General features: G+C 37.5%; 1 protein-coding gene across 3 annotated transcripts in view; it reads right to left on the bottom strand.

Annotated features, from left to right (window-relative positions):
- Positions 1-18,195, bottom strand: part of GALNTL6 (polypeptide N-acetylgalactosaminyltransferase like 6) — a 432,689-nt gene that overhangs the window by 412,718 nt on the left and 1,776 nt on the right. The gene's annotated exons all lie outside the window — the stretch shown is intronic.

An 18,195-nucleotide genomic window follows, 5' to 3' on the forward strand; every position in this document is an offset into this window, starting at 1 on the left:
CTAAAAAAAGCAAAATTAGCACCTCCTGGTTCTTAGGAGTTTTGCCTTAAAAAATATGAGCATAGTAACCTGTCAGAGCTGCTGAAAGCTGATGCACTGCAGCCAGAGTTTTCATGCTTGCTCCCACCTACTATTGTTCCACAGAAAGACACCTCAAGTAAATTTGCTGACAAAGTTCAAATTATAATTTTTTTCCCCCATATCAACTTGTCTGCTTAGAAGGAAAAGGAAAACGAAGGAAACACTTTTCCACAGCAGAAATAGTTCAGATTGATTGCTTGGGTAACCTTGAAAGTTTCATGTAAGACTGAAAAATACTTGAGCGTGTCACTAATCTGGATGAAAAACCTCTCTAAGTTTTCTGCCAGACTCATTTCTGCACTTTCCTCTGAAGGAGGAACAGTAGAAGAATAACACCATACATGTGGAGAGGAAAGATAAACACAACTATCTTATCCTACAAGAAAAAAAGCTTGTATATAGCCAGCTCTGTGCAACATCTACCAGAGAGGAAAAAACCTTCAAGAAATCATTCTAAGGTAAAGCTCAGCAGTAACATCAGTCACACAGTAATCATTGGTCATCTGGTTCTTATGTGACACTCATCTGCAATTAAGAACTGCTTTCCAGAGGAAGACTTCTTAGATGCATTTTAAAAATAAAGGAAGCTAATCACACAAAGATGAAATAACAAGCTAGATATCACAAACAGGGGGACTGAAGAGTCGTGAAAACAGTCTCAGCCATCAAGGAACACGACAATATTTGGTCATTCACACTATTTCCCAGCAAGAAATGGATTTCATATTTGGAAAAAAAATGAAGCTATCTTATGACAGCTTAACTTCTCAGAAAGAATACTGCTTATTCTCATTTCAGACATTTAAAAAAATGGAAGCATCTACAATTATCAAAGTATCCGCATATCAATTTTTAATCAGACTGCAATGTAATTACAGTTTCCTAACACAGTATTCTACTATTAATTTTTATGCAAAATAACCATGAGCAAATACAGCATCATAAGGTGTTGGCAAGGCTGATCCTGTAAAATCTATCTGAATTATCCATTACATAATTGTCTGCTGACACATTTTCTGACCTTTGAAATACCAGGACCACTCCTCTGAGAATGAATACAGTAAGAACACTTAAACTGGTTTGTTTCTACCTGTAGGCTATCTACAGGTAGACAACAATGTGAAAGACTTTGGTGGGTGTTTTTTTAGAGATATAGATAGATAAATATATGCACACACACTAAAAAAGGCTACTACTATAAAAGAACTGCTTCTATTTCTTTGGAAGTCTAAATCATCCCTGTTTACCATACAAATCAAATTCATAAACCAAGAGAACACTCAAATTTTGTTTGAAAAATCACAACCCTGAAACCACTTGAAAGAAAGGCTGATGTTCAGATACACAGACATCTCCCCCATGCATGAATAACATGCATGAATTATATTTAAAATTTATTAATGAAATCACATGGTAACTATTGTTCTTTGTTTTATTAAGAAGATGTAATTATTAATTCTAATATATTCTTTTGAGTTCTCTCTCAAACTGAAAGGTTTTGGGTTCAGAATCCTTATTCCATTTGCTTAAGATGTGCCACATAAATTGTTCACCTTAACTATGTCCTGGTGAAAACACTGTGTGCAGGACTGTTTGTAACCATTAGCTCATTTTTTTCTAAAAAAATTTTTTTAAGCCTTCATAAATCTGGCTTTACTGAGTAAAAGCCTTTCAAAAACAGTTCTACCATTAGATTAATGCTACTTGATCTTATTTTTAAACCTATATGAGCTGATACTTCTGTAAGCTATTATTAGGTTAACTGTCATACTAACTGATTTCTTTTATCCACAGCAAAGCCTCAAAGTAATCAGAGGTTCAAACTTCTCCCTCAGCCACTGCTTTGAAATACCACTTGCAGGGATGAGAAAAGGGTTTGGGATCAACGCCTTCCAAACCTTAGCCTCCTAACAGATTTTCTTCACATGACTGTGATGTTGCCCAGGGTTTGGTAACAGACATTATTGCTAGGGTACTTCATTGTGTTCACTGGTGTTCAAAAACATATTTTGAAAACAGCAGGGAGAATGAGGATTTGAGAGGTTGCTTGGAGCACAAAAGAGAACATGAAAGAAGGTATAAAGGTTGATACTGGAAACAAGTCAGAAGAAACTGACTAACAGATGGCACCCCAGAAAAGACGGACTCTCTCTACGGCAAAATTGTGTCAGTCCAGATGGTGACTGACAGCACTGATTACAAAACTCAGCTCCCATTGAAGGCAACAGAAGCTTTATTCTGGCAATGGGGATTATGCCAATTGAGTTTATTTTTTTTCAAAACCCTGTTGATCTTCATTAAATACTCTATGAGAACTCCTATAGTTGTTAAATTCAAGCCCTAACACCTGGTCAACAGTATAATTGACTGGATCATACTGCAACTTGCATGTAAAAGCTGGGACTACATAGCAAGCATGTACTTAAGAAAGACAGAAATTAAACCAATTTCTACACCATATATAGAAGTGCAATCTAGGTGCAGATTTTAGCAAGTAAGTATGCAATGGTTCTGGACTTGTGCAAAGCACTTCACACTGCCCTGCATGAAATTCTTGTCTCTAAACTGGAGAGATATGGATTTTATGGCTAGACCACTCAGTGGATAAGGAATTGCGTGGATGGATGGATGGAAATTTGTGGTCAACGGTTCAGTGTTCAGAGAATGGTGGTGAGCAGCATTTCTCAGGGGTCAGTATCAAGACAAGGTGCCATTTAACATCTTTGTAGGACACATGGAGAGTGGGATTGAGCACACTCTCAGCAAGCTTCCCAACATCACCAACCTGAGTGGTGCATCCAGAGGGACCATGAAAGCAACTCCAAGTACAGAAGTGCAAGTTGGGCAGACAATCAATCAGTAGCCCAGAGGAGGAAGATTCGGAAATGTTGGTTGACCAGAAGCTTGCCATGAGCCAGAAATATGCACCTACAGTACAGAATGCCAACCAAATTCTGGGCTACATCACTTTCATAGCTATCAGTATTTATGAGGTTATAGGGTAATGAATGTACAGCTCTGTAGACATTCCTCAGAGTAATCTGACTATTTTAAGTTCAATCTCCTCCTCGCATGCAATATATATATATATATATAGGAAAATATTTCCCTTCAACATTAAACAAAAAAGCAAAAATCAAAACCTACAACCCCTCCAGGCTGTTTCACACATATTGAACAATACCAAGATCTCAGACTGAAGATGTTCCTTATGACACTTTACCATATTCAACATTCCCATGTTCAACATTTCAATCTGAGGAGGAAAAATTTAACATTACTTCAAATAGAGAAAAAGTTGCATAACAATAAAAGCAAACAAACTACGCAGAATACTCCAGGATCCTACTGTTAGCAAGCAAGAGGATGGAGATAAGTGCCCCTATAAGGATCCATTAAAGTTTCAAATCTTGAAATTGTGTCTTTAGTCTCCCTCAAATATTAACTCATACACCAAGACACACATTTATAATAGGAAAAAGCTTATTATTACAGTTATAACTTAATAGATTAAGTATACTTAATCTAATTTGTGCCACACCTCAAATTCATTGTGGAGCAGCAAGATGAACCTGTCTGGCAATACTACTCTGACTTATCAGAACATTCTCTGTCATCAAGAAACTCATTCAAAATAATCTGTTCCATAACCTGATTTCCCATCAGCAACTACTATGGAGAACTTTAACTTACGCATTATTAGCTTAAGAATTACTTTTTTAAGTTACACAAACAGGTCCATCCAGCTAATTATCTGTTTCTGACAGCAAACAACAGCAAAATACATGGCAAACAAACAACTTCACTTCCCTAAAAACCTTCCAGACTCCAGCAACTGATGGTTCAAGGACAGTGCAAGCCAGAGGCACTCTCTTTATCCCTAATGTATTTTTCCTCCATGAATGTATTCAATTGTTTCTTGAAGCCATGTAAGCTTTTAATATCCACAATCCCTGGATCAGAAAGCTCCATATCTTAATAATCTATTGTACATAAACCTGCATCTGCCATTTGTTTTGATACTGGTACAGAATTCAATTTGATGATATTATTTCTATTGAAAGAAAGAATCAATAAAGTGATGCCTGCATATCTTTTCCATGTCACTCTTTTCTCAGGTACCTCTATCATATTCTCAGATCTCTCATCAGTCAGACAACAATGAAACCTTCACTTAATTTGGTCTCCCTCAACAGGTTATCTTTTCTATCCCATCTGTGATGACTATGATTGAACAAGAATTGTACAATATTTGAGAGTACACAACTAATTTACACAGTAGTCATAACAATGTTATTCTCTTTGAAATGAAAGCTAACATTTTCATAAAACTAATACAAGCATCAAGAGCTCCTTCCTGAGTAGCAATTACTGTGTCAAAAGTTATTGCTGAATATGTAAACCTAGGATTATTTATTTCCCCATAAACATTATTTTATAATTTATCCACATTTTTCTTTAGAGGCCTAGACAAAGAAAGAAAATTATATGGAGAGATCCTGAAATACAGCAGCAAAATTCTGCCTATATTCTACTCCAAACTTCCCACTTGCTTATTTTCTCTCTACTCCATTACATAAACTCTTTTCACTATAATGTATATTCCAAACACTGGCCACTGAATGCACAGATCGTTGTTTTATGCCTCTGTTTCCCAGACATTTAACATCTCAGTTTTCAAACACCTGGGAATTACCTTAGCCTAATAACAACCCCAAACCACAAAAAGGTTTTTACTTTGCTTCCTGTGATTCTTCAGAAGCAATTGGAATGAATCTTTTTGGTCTTGTTTACATTTTGTTTTACCTTGCAAGTGGCTCCAAGTTCAAAATCTGCTCATCTCAAGCAGCTCAGTCACTAACAAATCACTGTTCTCCTAAACAAATTAGGAGTCTTCATTTTAAGAACTGGCTTTACCCCCCCCTTTAAATAGATAACAGGCCACAACTATTTGTAAACATTGTTCTGGAGAAGTCTATAATCTGTTTATTTTAGGCAAATTTCTAAAAGTTTGGTACAGGTGCAATTACAGGCCATGACTGGAACCAGTTTTTAGCTCCTCTTCCAGAAGATCTCTTCCAGAAGATCTATTTAACCAAAAACAACAGACACAGCCTAAAGTTATTTGTAAAACTTCACGGGCAAGTCAAGCTTCCCAGGCACTGCCAAACCTGTGAAGTCCACATCACTGAAGACTGGCTGATACCAGTTTTATTGACATGAGACTGTATTACTAAAATTTTGTTATATAGAGCTGATTTTTGTTTGTTTTTTAAATTTGCAGCATAAGCTGCCCATCATCTTGGAATCTAGCAGAGCAACTACAGTGCAGTTTTGAACAGAAAGGTAGATTAGATTTAAACACAGAGACATATTTGGGATGAGAAAATATTGAAAAATATTTTGAAAAATATATAATAAGTCCTCATTCCAACTCAATTATAAAGCACAGCACAGCAAGAAACACTTTACACTTCCACAAGGGAAAAGAAATATTGCAATAATTAAGGATGTGAATTTTACAAGAAAAATTTAAATGCCCTGCTTATACAAATGAGGTTTTGGGAGACAACCAGTATCAGAAGGGGTGATTACAGTGATGCCTAACATGCCATACACAGCACCCACACCTCACTATGCCTTCTCTTTATATCAAAAACATCTAAGTGCCCTGTATTCTCAGAGAACTTGCAAAAAATGTGACCCCGTGTACAACCAAGAAATACAAACTAGAATCTCCTCTCAAGAAGGAGAGTTAGGCTGCTCCATGCAAATGCAAAGCATGCTTTATTCACATGTTTCCAATTCACTGTAACATTAAGAGCCCACAGGTCATGATTGTACAATGCAGTTAACATAAAACTAAGAGCTTACTGCAATCAAAATAAAATATTCCTCACTGGCATTATTTCAATAATTGACCTAGCCCAGGGTCGTTTTAAAACAGTTTAAATGCATCATTAATCCAGGGTATTCCAAAGCAGCTTTACTAATATGCTGTAATAAATTAAAAGAGAGAAGCAAGGTTGCAGTCAGTATGCATTGAAAAAAACAGTAATATACTATCAAAATATGCCAGACATGCAGATTAGAATATGAAAGAGAAGGCATAGGAAACACAACAGCAACACAGCTTAGAAGTTCAAGACATATATTTGATGGGATGTATTTTCCTTATTATTTTCCTTGGTGTATATTTTCACTACTGATATTTCCTTCCTATCACTTCCATTCTAACATCCTGGCAGCTTCTCCACTTTTATTAAAAGATAGTAGCTGGTCTCTCGAACAACCAGATCAGTAAATTGAAGATCATTCTGTGATATGAAGAAGGTTACTAAATGGAAGAGAAGGTCAGTTGTTTGATTTTTGATCACACATACCAGGAGACCAGGAGATTAGCAAAGTGTGTTATAAGGACAGCAGCCTTGGGCAAGTTATTTCTGAACAATCTTGTCTATGGTTTCCTAAATAAACATACACATAAAAAATCTGTATGTGAGTCCACTGTCTAAAGAGTAGACATGACTAACAGGAAAGACTGTAAACAATCAAGGGCATAAATGAAATGAGCCAACATCATTATTTACTACAGATTTCAAGTCTTCTCAAGTAGAGGAGGAAAAAACATTCAGTAGATTGTTGGAATTTATGGCTGCTCAAAAACTGAACATAAAGTCAGCCCACATGCAATCTGTTTTTAAAGAGGGATGAGAGACAAAAACAAAAGCTCCAAATTTATTAAAAAAAAAACCAACTTAAAAACACCAAAGACACTGTACATTTGTGCCCAATTTATCCTCATTAACATATGCTTCTCCATGTATTCACGTAGTGTTTTTCACAAAATTGTTCCGTTCCTCTCAAGACTGTTGGCATGTTACACTAAGAAAAATATATACCCTCTCCTTGTAGGAAGCAAAGATGGTCTCTTCACCTTCTGCCCACAAACAAACATACAAGAGTGCACAGATACATGCATATACATGTAAGTAAAAGGAAAAACTCAAAACCCACACTAAAAACTATTTCTGAGCAATCTATTCTACTAACAATTTCTTTAAAACACATTGAAAATGAGTTTCAAGTCTCACTGAATTTTAAACTTAATTCAGAAAGACTTTACTCTTATAAATGACAGAATAAACATTTCCACAATACAAGGCAGTAGCAAGTTTTTCCAAAATCTATGTCTTTGAAAGGGTTATGAAGGGCACAGTCCTGGCCTTGTTCTCTGTCTAACCCCACCCAACAGCCAAGCCACATGCAGCCACTCACTCCCCTACCAGTGGGATCAGGTAGAGACTTGGAAGGATAAAAAAATAGAGGACTCATGGGTTGAGAAAAAGACAGTTCATAGAGAAAAAAAAGTCATGTACACAAGCAAAGCAAAACAAGGAATGAATTCACTGTTTCCCATGGGCAGCCAGACATTCAGCCATCTCCAGGAGAGGAGGGCCCTGTCACATGTAATGGTTACTAAGAAAGACAAACACCATCACTCCAAATGCTGCTCCTCTTTCTCCTTCTTCCCTCTACTTTACATACTGAGCATGATGCCAGATGATCTGGAATATCCCTGTGGTGATTTTGGGTCACCCATCCTGGCTGCGTCTCCTCCCAAGCTCCCACGAACCTCCACCTTCCTCACCAGAGTGGCAGTACAAAAAGCAGAAAAGGCCTTGGCTCTGTGCAACCCCTGCCCCTGTTAGCAATAACTAAAACACCTCCATATTATCAACCCTGCGTTCAGCATAAATCCAAAACACAGCCCCATACCAGGAACTAGAAAGAAAATTACTCTAAATTGCCTCATCTGAAACCAGCAGAATCTCCTGTGTTCATTTGTCATTCACATCCATTCCAGATGCAGAAGCAGGTTGCTGCTTAGCATGATGCCATCTCCATTTCCTTGTTCCCAATATAAAATGCATTTTTTCTTCATTGCTTCTGAAGGAGACATCTGTTGTGAGTCTTGAGCATCTGAAGAAAAACGTCTCTCACACGTTCATACTGAAGTTGCTTCAAAGAAAACACCTTTCTCTTCAGCAACTGCACTATTGTGGGGTCTGCACATGCTCTATAGCACTTAGAATTTTGCTGAGAAACCACCTCAGTTTTACACAAAGTTTCACATAAATAACAATGCTTTGTCAAATGGTTTCTCTCAACACTTTGTGTAAGAATGGTTTAAACATCTCAGCATCTTTACTGCTCTTGGTGCACTCTCCTGAGGGAGCAAGAAGACAGAGAAGACAGGTAAAGATTACAGAAGGTAATGGACCTTGTTTCTAGTCAAATTTATTTCCCATCCTTCTGCAGCTGTCCTGCTTTCCCTGATGGAATTCCAGAAGTTTCCTGTCCTCTTCTGAAGCTCTTCCTGCTCACATGGCATCTCTGTCTGCATTGCTAAAAATGGCAGATTTCAAAATCCATTAGTATAAACAGTTGATGGAGATGAACACAACTTCACTTTCATGTTAGCAAAGCATAGGCTTACAAAAATGTGTTCTGGGCTTGTATTTCTGAAATGGATTACTTTAGGGAAAATAGAGATACAAAACCACCCTCCTCTCAATATAGTTCAAACAGTATCACTCAAAATAAAATATGACCTCCATGGAGGAGCACCTCCCTGTGCTTGGAGAAATTTCCACTGCTGCACCATTATTGGAAGTTATGCCAAGGATGCTGGAGAAGATTTCATCTGATGTGAAACACAGGTTACATATATTGCAGGAATATTTCGCTGTGAAACTTTTGCATGTAATTTTTCCCCCCTAATTTTTAGAGCCATCACAAGTATTTTTTATTCTCATCTGTGTTGTGTCTTTAATGATTCTGTAACTTTAGAGGAGAATTTGTTGCTCAATGTCATAAAAGTCCTGAATTTACATTTTTGTACTGGTGTTATAATTGTAAAATTTGATCAGCAATTTGAATGTCACTTTAGTTTATATTGAGCAATTTTGCAAAAACAGCATACATTCAAGTCTGTCATTCATTTTGTACCCATAACAAATGCAATTCAAAATGTAGTCATTTATCAGAGTCTGAGAAAAATATAAATATACTGCTTGTTGAATGGCATTAATGTGTCTTTTAAGTGCATTCTCCATGCTAATGTGAAACTACTGCTATACAGAAAAAGCAATCTAAAAATTTACACAACTCAGTCCAATATAGTAATTTACCCAGGAACTAAGTGGGATATCAAAAACATTAAATAATCTGAGATGTGGAGAGCTTCCCCCCAAGAAAAAGCAAATAAAAAAAGAGAAAAAGCAGAAAGAGATGGAAGTACGCTGCTATGATGAAAATAAGAGCTGAAAAACCACATTAGGCATTGTGCTCTCATATTTAAAAAGTCAACTACTGCATTAAACCATGTATTAATTCTGTTCAAGACAGCTGATTCAGAACTGGAGAACCAATGAAGGATGGGGCTTCAGCACTAGATTTCATGGAATTTATAGTCTCTCCTCAAGTTATCCAGTAGTTACCTCTGCTAACGACTGCTGCATCTGTGCAGGCTTTGCCAGGGACAAGCGAAGTTTTGCCAAGAGTGAATGAAGTTAATCTGCACAGAGGGTATTTTAGTTGCCAGTATCTGCTGGAGCTATCTCTTGCGGGTGCGAACATCACAAACCCCTCCAGTCAATGTGCACTGTTTGACCTGGCTCCCTTGGACACAATCAAAAAGTTGCAGCAAAGTTACACAAAGTTCACCCAAAAGTTACATTACAACCACAAATTTTACTGGATGACGAAACAGAAAGACAAACTCTCTGTGACAGAAAATTGTTTTATCCAATGCAAAATTGGGAGATTTTAATCACAGTGAGGCAAAAACATACAGGATAAAATACTTATCTCACAGTAGAGGGGCTATTAACACTGCCGGGCCTGTATTTCCCAGGCACACAAGGAGTCCTTCCTCTTCCCCACCTTCATCTATAAATAGAACTTGTCATAGAGTGCTATGAAATGTTCTTACTTGTCCTAAATATTTGCCTGCCTCCTCCTAGTACTTAACTGATAGAAGACTATTTACATAAAGCAAAAATAAGTAAACAGGCTAAAATTCTCTAAATAAACACATCTGTTATTCTAAGTCCAAGTATGAAAAATTGTGGTTCTTTAGGCAAATGAGCTCCTTAAGTTAGTCTGATAAATCTACACTTACACACTTCAGTGAGCAATCCAATTTCTAAAGCACCTTGTACTAATACTGGTGTCCTGACAAAATTCTAGTTTAGATAATTACCCTGCCTAGCTAAATCTCTTAGCAGTATCACATGCTGTCATAAACCACGGTGTGCAAAGAAGAAAACTGTTCAATTGCCATTGCTTTTTAAGCACAGAACCAATGGTTTATCACTGATCAATGAAACATTTCAGTCATACAGGCCAGATTTTCTAGTCTACTATATCAAATTTGCACTGTAAATTTTGCATTACAAAGAAACAAACAAAAAACAACAACTGGTAACGCACAGGAAACAGCAGCTCTCAGTTGAAACAGGACAAGTTTCACGGCACTGCACGTTCATTACTGCCAATGGCACCAATCTCCAAACTTCTTGTTGCTGCAGTTCTCATGAGGGTGACTGTTCACATGTCTCTGAAGACATCACGAAAATATTCTTCAACTTTTTCAGAGAAAAGTCTGGCAGTTAGGCTTATACTGTTCTGGAGGTGGTTTCAGATGATCCAATGAAGCATCTGTCAAATACCATTGTGTACTGTCATCAGGGATTTGGCTGAAAATTTCTGGCATGGGAAGGTAACCAACAGCTGGAAGTGCTGGTGGGGAAATGGATGCTGTAGTTATCTGTTAAATCCACACGTGACAAGAAAGCCTGATATTTCAGCTAGTGGCTGCTTCCTAAGGGCAGAGGTGTTCAATAAACAGGATTCGACCAGAGAAAGATTATAATAGGAAATTCCTTCAATAGTATCTGCCAAGAGATCTTAAAATGACAGCATAAGGAAACACTGTCCCTGTGAAACATGACCTTGAACAGAAACATGGCAGCTCCTGGCCCTGTGGAGTACAAGCATCCAGAAAAGAGTGGGATATTGTGGCCTACATATTTCTATGTTAGCTGGACATACACTTCATCATTTTTGTTCCTGCAATTCTCTTTGTTATTAGTTTGGTGACTAAATAGCTGACTTGGATCATTGGGTGTTGGCACAGACTTGAAGACATGTCATAGAAAAATGTGAGAAAATCATAGAAATGAAGGTAAAGAATTTGAAAAACAATCATGAAGTCCTGTTAAATCCCTGCAATAGATTTCCTTCCTCTTCTTTACTTCTTGAGCAAACCATCAGAAGTCTCTCCCATGGTGTTTCTTATAAAGAACAGGGAAAGGATTTCTCTGTTGAAGACATATTTTGAATAAGACTACCCAGACAAGAATATCACAGTGAAGCCCTTCCAAATGTGACAAATGTCAAAATCAGGTTGAAATCAATGAACCATTACAGAGCTTGACCTCAAAAACACGTTTACATTACATGCTGATTGCGGATGGGATCAAATTAACGTTCCTCCCAGTCACTGCTCGGGGGCTGTATTTTGGATTTGTGCTGGAAACAGTGCTAATAACACAGGGATGTTTTTGTTGGTGCTGAGGAGGGCTTACAGAGCATTGGTGTCTTCTGCCTCTTATAATGCCCTGACAGTAAGAAGGCTGGGGCTGAACAAGAAGCCAGGAGAAGATAAAGCTGAAAACAACTAAGCAATGGGATATGCTATGCCATATGGCACCAGAGTCACAATAAAACTGAAGGAAGAGGTGACAAGAGGAGTGATGGCATTTGTCTTTTCAAGTAGCTGTTATGCACAATGGAGTCCGACTTTCCTGGAGAAGGCTAAATACCTGCCTGCCCAGGGGAAATGGTGAAGTGATTCTATGTGTTTCACTTGCATGTGGGGCTTTTGCTTTACCTATTAAACTGTCTTTACCTCAACCCACGAGTTTTCTCACTTTTACCCTTTGGATTCTCTCCTCCATCCCACTGATATGGGAGTGGGAGTGCAGCGGTGTGGTGCTTACTTGCCTGCCAAAGCTAAAACATGACACACTGGAATTCTCAGAACGAAGGTGCAGAAGGTTGCCATCTCCTAATGAAGCCTTTTCACATTAAAAAAAACCCAAAAACATTAAAAGGATGGGACTGCTAATTCTTTCAGTCAGCACAATTTGGTCTTTTGACCATGAGGAACATTTACAATACATGTAGAATTTTTAGTCTGGGATTCCTGAGTTGCATTGCATTTAACTTGTTGATCTCTGAATTAATTTTTCCAAGCTAATTTAAAGTAGCCAAGATGTCTGCTCCTGGCCCAAATCCATCAAAACAGTCAGTACGCACACAGTTTTGCTGCAGTCAATTGCTATGAATGTGTGTATCAGCATATTGCTAAACAAAGACCATAAGTTACCTGTCTGAGCATTAAAAACAAGAGAAAAGCTGAATTGTTCTTTCTTCTATGTGTGAACAGACACCTGCCTACACACACAGCACACACAGTGCAGTCTGGCTCCTGACCAGGATGTACCTACAGTATCACTGCAATCCTTCACAGCCAGACACAAGAGAAATTCCCCGCACAGGGAGAAGAGGAAGTTCAGGAAAGCACTGAGCATCGCATCCCAGCGGCAGGACAAAATATAGCTTGGGTATCCCCCCTTATAACTGAGCAATTTTGCACCCCACTGCTTCAATAGGGCCATGGAATCCCCTTCGTCACAGCAGCCTTTCTACAAGTCCAAGAGTCGGCATGCACTGAGGTTTCTTGATCTTATGTCCAAAATGACTATACACAATAAATTACCCGAAATGCATTAAAAATGCTGAGTTGAATTGAAAGAAAATAAAATATCCAAACCAGGCTATTTTATCCTGTGAGATACATTCTATTTAATAATACTCCTGAAAATTGATAGGTATTAAATTAACCACAGGAGGGCTCCCTCTGGTATACTGAATACAACAGAAGCATACTGTTTTAAGGCACAATACTATTTTTGGCAATAAAGTAACAAAGGTTTTAGAACTCAAATTATATTTTCCTCAGTAGGCTCCAATATATACAAGGGAATGAAATTACACATGAACAATTTAGGTAAAAAACCTGAATTACATAAGTGTTAATTCTGTGACATATAACACCTAAAAGGCAAACTCAGGTTGCCAATGCTCTCCAGTTTAGGGCACTAAACTCTGTTTTGTCATGCCAGGTACAGGGACTCTTGGAGCTGACACACCAGCACAGCAATCAGCAGAGCAATTAACAGGACCATTAATAAATTTAAAAAAAAAATAAAATAAAAGAGTATTGAATACAACACGTCCCAGCTGCTGCTCTGAGGAGAGAAACAATGACTTGCTTGGAACAGCACATGAATAGAAACTGACCAGAGAAACTGAGGCCTCATATTATCAGTAGTTTTTTATGGTCTGACAGGTAGTCTCCCAAAATAGTACAAATAAATGTCAGCAGCAGTCAAGCAGCTACTTTTGTAGACTTGAGCCTGTTTGTCACTCTACTCTTTATTTACTCCTCTGCTAAAGAGAAACAAAACTCTCCTGCCTCATAAGTTTGTGATGAAAGCAAAGGTAAATAATTGAGACAGTGGAACCAAATACAGAAGAAACTGACAGTGTCCCAACACATAATAGAAAATAGGTGTATATTTATGTCCTAACCAAACCATATTTTGTACAAGATTTTGCAGCTGTTGAGATCAGCCTTAGAAAAGCAAGGGAATAAAAACTGTGGAGGTTGGGGTGGAGAAAGGAACAAAGAAACTTGTGCTCTCAAGATGCTGCTTTTATGCACCAGAAAGAATTCACCAGCCCAAGCTTTGTACTTTGCTAGCACCAATAGTGAGTTGACAGGGTTAACTGTCCTGGAAAATTTATGGTTATCAGAACCTGTATGCTAAACAGTAGGAAACACTGCATTCTAGGGTAAATTTAAATATTCACTTCTTGCACAGACTTCAGAAACTAATGACTGTTTGCAAGACAGAATTCAGGCTGAAGTTGCTTTCTGGATTCAGAAGACAAAGTCACTACTTTCATAACCACCAGGCTTAGTAAGTCGATTTTGTGCCTCTTTGCCAAATACAACGGAGGCCTAGGATTTGTAAGGAATAAGTTCTCCTTATCCTAAGGAGTTCATTTAAATCCATACCTCACTATCCCATGAGAAAATTGTAATACTGGGGCTAACCAGATGGAAGCACAGGCTTCCCAGGACAATGAAAAGAGAGCTCCATGACTATCCCACGGAACAGTGTTTCCCTCTCATAGCACAGCTTTTGCTCTTTGTTCTGGACACCATGCATACACGAAAATAAAAAAAATGCCAGAGCATATGTGAAAGGAAGCCAGAAACCTACCTTCTTTCATTACTTTACACATCATAAAGCATTTCAGTAATACACCTGTAAGTGCTACAGAGCATCTGTGACTAAGAGATGCTGCTGTTCAGTTCAATTTTAAGCAAGGAGATTTGACACCAGGAAGCAGGGATGTGACAAATGACAAAAAATACAAAATGAAGTTGAAATATATTAGGGGTTACTTTACCAGACTGCTCTCCTTTCAGTCACCACCCACACTGGCCTCTCATACGAACAGAAAGAAACACGTATCACAATATCTACATAACAAACACTGGAAAACTGCTGTAAGAAATTTGGTACTTTTACATGAAGTTATTCTTCATATACTGACAGTGTGTCAACAGACAAGGGTAAAGCCTTATTGTAGCCATACAAAGTAGCACTAACTTTAGATGGGATGAGATAACTAGGCTTGGACCAGGATTACATTCTACTGGTTGCATTAAATTGCTGCTTTTTCTCCACAGAAAACAAAACTGAAATTAACAAGTTTTACCAGTATAACTTAATATCCAAACACCCAGATCTTGGAATTTCATCCAAAGATCAGACAAGATACTTAGAACACATACATAATATCCCAATGACAAAACAAAAACAAACAAATTCCCCCTCCAAAGTGAAACTGACCGTAAAAACTGTAATAAAAACTCAAGGACACCATAATGTTTTAAGGAATTTCTAAGACTTCTTTTTGAAAAAGGCAATAGAGATACCCTATTCAATTTCCCTTATTCCCACAGTATAGCAAGGAAGGCAGTCTTACAAAGATTAAACTAGAAATAAACTATATTTTTTCCCCTTGAGTCTACCATTTATGTCAATCTGTATTTTATGGAAATCTTGTTGCACCTCATAACTCAGAACCTTTAAAGGTACATTTACCCTTGAAGCTAGACTTTAAATAATATGATAAACCGAAAGTAAATAACAATAACTAAAATATAAAAATCAAGCCTATCAAGTTCTCAAGTGAAAACATGACAGCTTGAAAAAGTTTATATGAAACAAAGGTTTATGGAGAATAATTATGTTTATAGAATTAATGTAAAGCTCAATTTTGTAATGATCAAAATCATTAATGTTGTCTGAAATCACAGCTGTATCACCTTCTCATTTTTCAATTTTTCCTAAAAAGGAGCTTCTCTACTCAGAAACAGAATTTGAAAAAAAAAAATTCTTCTGGAACTTATTGCAGCACTATTTTAATGAAAAAAAAGTCAACTTAGTTTGTCATATTAGAGAGCAGTAAAGAATGCAAGTGCCTCTTGTAGGCACGGGAAATGACACAGTCCCCAGGGGACACTGTTCTACCATTGACAGAAACAGACTATTTTTGCCTTGTGGACTGCTTTTGAACAGCTTCTCTGCTTAGTGCTGTCCAGATATCAATACCTGCCCAATCAGACTGCCATCCCTCCTTCACTCCGGTGCTATGGCAAGCAGCTGAGGGGGTGGGAGAGGCTGGCAGAGCCCTCATTCACAGGGAAGGCTGGCGATGTTTGTTTCAGCAACAAATGGGAATTAATTTATAAGTAGTCAAAACATCATTTCACCGTGCCATCTACTCTAAACCACCTGATGATCTATAACATGAATTTAATTGTTCTTAAAACAAGACGACACATTTATAAACCATTCTGTCAAGGTCAGAATACCAACTAGACGCTCATTTTACCCACAAAGGCAAAACCAGTTCAGCCTGGTTATTGAAGTCCCAGCCTTCAAATTCAGCCTTCAAATTACTGAAGTCACAAACAGCTCTGCCTCTCTCCTATGATCAGGACACACCAAAACAGTCCAACTGCACATCACTAGTATGATGTGCTGACTCTACACACATACCTGTGTAACCTAACACGATCTTAGAATATATAAGAAAAGTCTGCTGCAGTTCCAGTAGGACTGACCTCTAAACTTGCATTAAGCCAAATGCAAGTATCTTGCATTCAAGATACTTGCAAAAACAAGTATCAAGAAATTGAATACCTCAAGGGCAAAGAATAACTGTGCTGAGTGTTTAAATTCTTGCACCTGCTACTAACTTAACAGGGAAAAAGAATTTACATTTCTACTAGGGTACTATCGCTAACACAGTCTTTTCTAGTATGAAAAGACTACACTCATTTCTGGAGTAGTTGCAAAGAAGTCTTACAATTTTCTTCATATTTCAGGGAGTTGAACTCAAACTCATATTTCAATCCCTGTTCCTTGTAAGTATTTTGGGTTATAATGTGCACATCAAAAGACATAAGTAACCTAATTGCATTACTTGTCTGTACTTCAACCTTCCATCCTCACTGGGTAACGACATTACCAACATGATTTCAATACTTACCAACTTACCATGATAACAGAGTTACATTAGAGTCAGCTGTAAGGCTCAAAGTTTCACTGCTCATTTTTATTGTTTTTCCATTAAACAGTCCAGTCCCATTACTGCTCAATTAGTATTCAGACTGGGAGAAAAGGGAAGGGGAAAAAAAAAAAAGGGGAGAAAAAAGGAAGCCAGCAGAAAGATCTTTTCAGAAAACTTAGGATGTAAAATTTTTGGGGGTCTCATTAGAAAGCCTTGCTAGTCCTTGACATACGCTTAGCTTTTATGTCTTACACCACTTTATCCAGACCCTTTTCTTTTTTTTTTTTTTTTTTAATAAAAAAAAAGCTCCCTTTCAGTGTTATCAAATCATGTGCTACCTGGAGAGCACTCTTGAACATCAGAAATTTCTTCAAGGCATGTGTGTTCTAAAGAGCCATGCAGCACACATGGAAATCATTACTTGCATTGAATACCTTAGCTTTCCTAAGTCACAAAGTAAATTAGAAACTGCAAAGACTGCAGTGTGCATCTTGTAAACTAATGACAGACACTTATGATCATGCATAATTTTCTTTCAGCAGAAATTACTTCCAGCTAAATCTTAGCATCTGACACCTACTGCATTTTAAAACCCATAGAAACATAAAGTAAGCTTCAAATTAAGAAGCTATCCTTAACTTCCTCCTCTAGTAGTATTCAGCATATTTCATTAACCGAAGTTACGATAATTCGGAGGACTAACTTCTGTAATGGATACCCTTATTAACAAAGAATCAAATATGTTATTGCTCAGTTGAAGCCATTGACCACACATGGGTGATGACCCTTGAAATGAAGGCTACTAATACACTAAAATGATATATGATGCCATCTAATACACTCTAATGTGAAGGCAATATAAGTGGTAAACAAGCTAAAAGATTATACAATCCCATAATTTCTTATCAATGAGCTATGAAACATTCATGTTATATTTAAATTACACTAACAATTACAGTGTAGGAGCATTGTACTGTTGAACAGAACAAACACAAGCTTTGGTAAATTACAGGAAGGGTTATAAAGAAGTGCATTGCAACAACTCCCTAAAACTAAACTTCACTTAATGCAGGTCATACTGTGATTTATGAGCCATACATAAACCCATCAAGCTGAAGAATAACTCAAGCAAAAAACAGCTTATGTCAACTGCTCTTATTAATAACAGTGATCGAGAAAGCTGTAAACTGAAAATATTTGAAAGTTGTGACATCAGTCTGACAAGCAGTTAAACACAGCGTCGCCGCATCAGGTCACAACAATAATATTCAGAAGAGAAAAAAACACTGCCAGTCACTTCTGTCGAATTTACAACAGAAGAGGAAA

This window comes from Motacilla alba, chromosome 4, assembly GCF_015832195.1.
Source record: "Motacilla alba alba isolate MOTALB_02 chromosome 4, Motacilla_alba_V1.0_pri, whole genome shotgun sequence".
In the NCBI taxonomy this organism is placed as follows: Eukaryota; Metazoa; Chordata; class Aves; order Passeriformes; family Motacillidae; genus Motacilla; species Motacilla alba.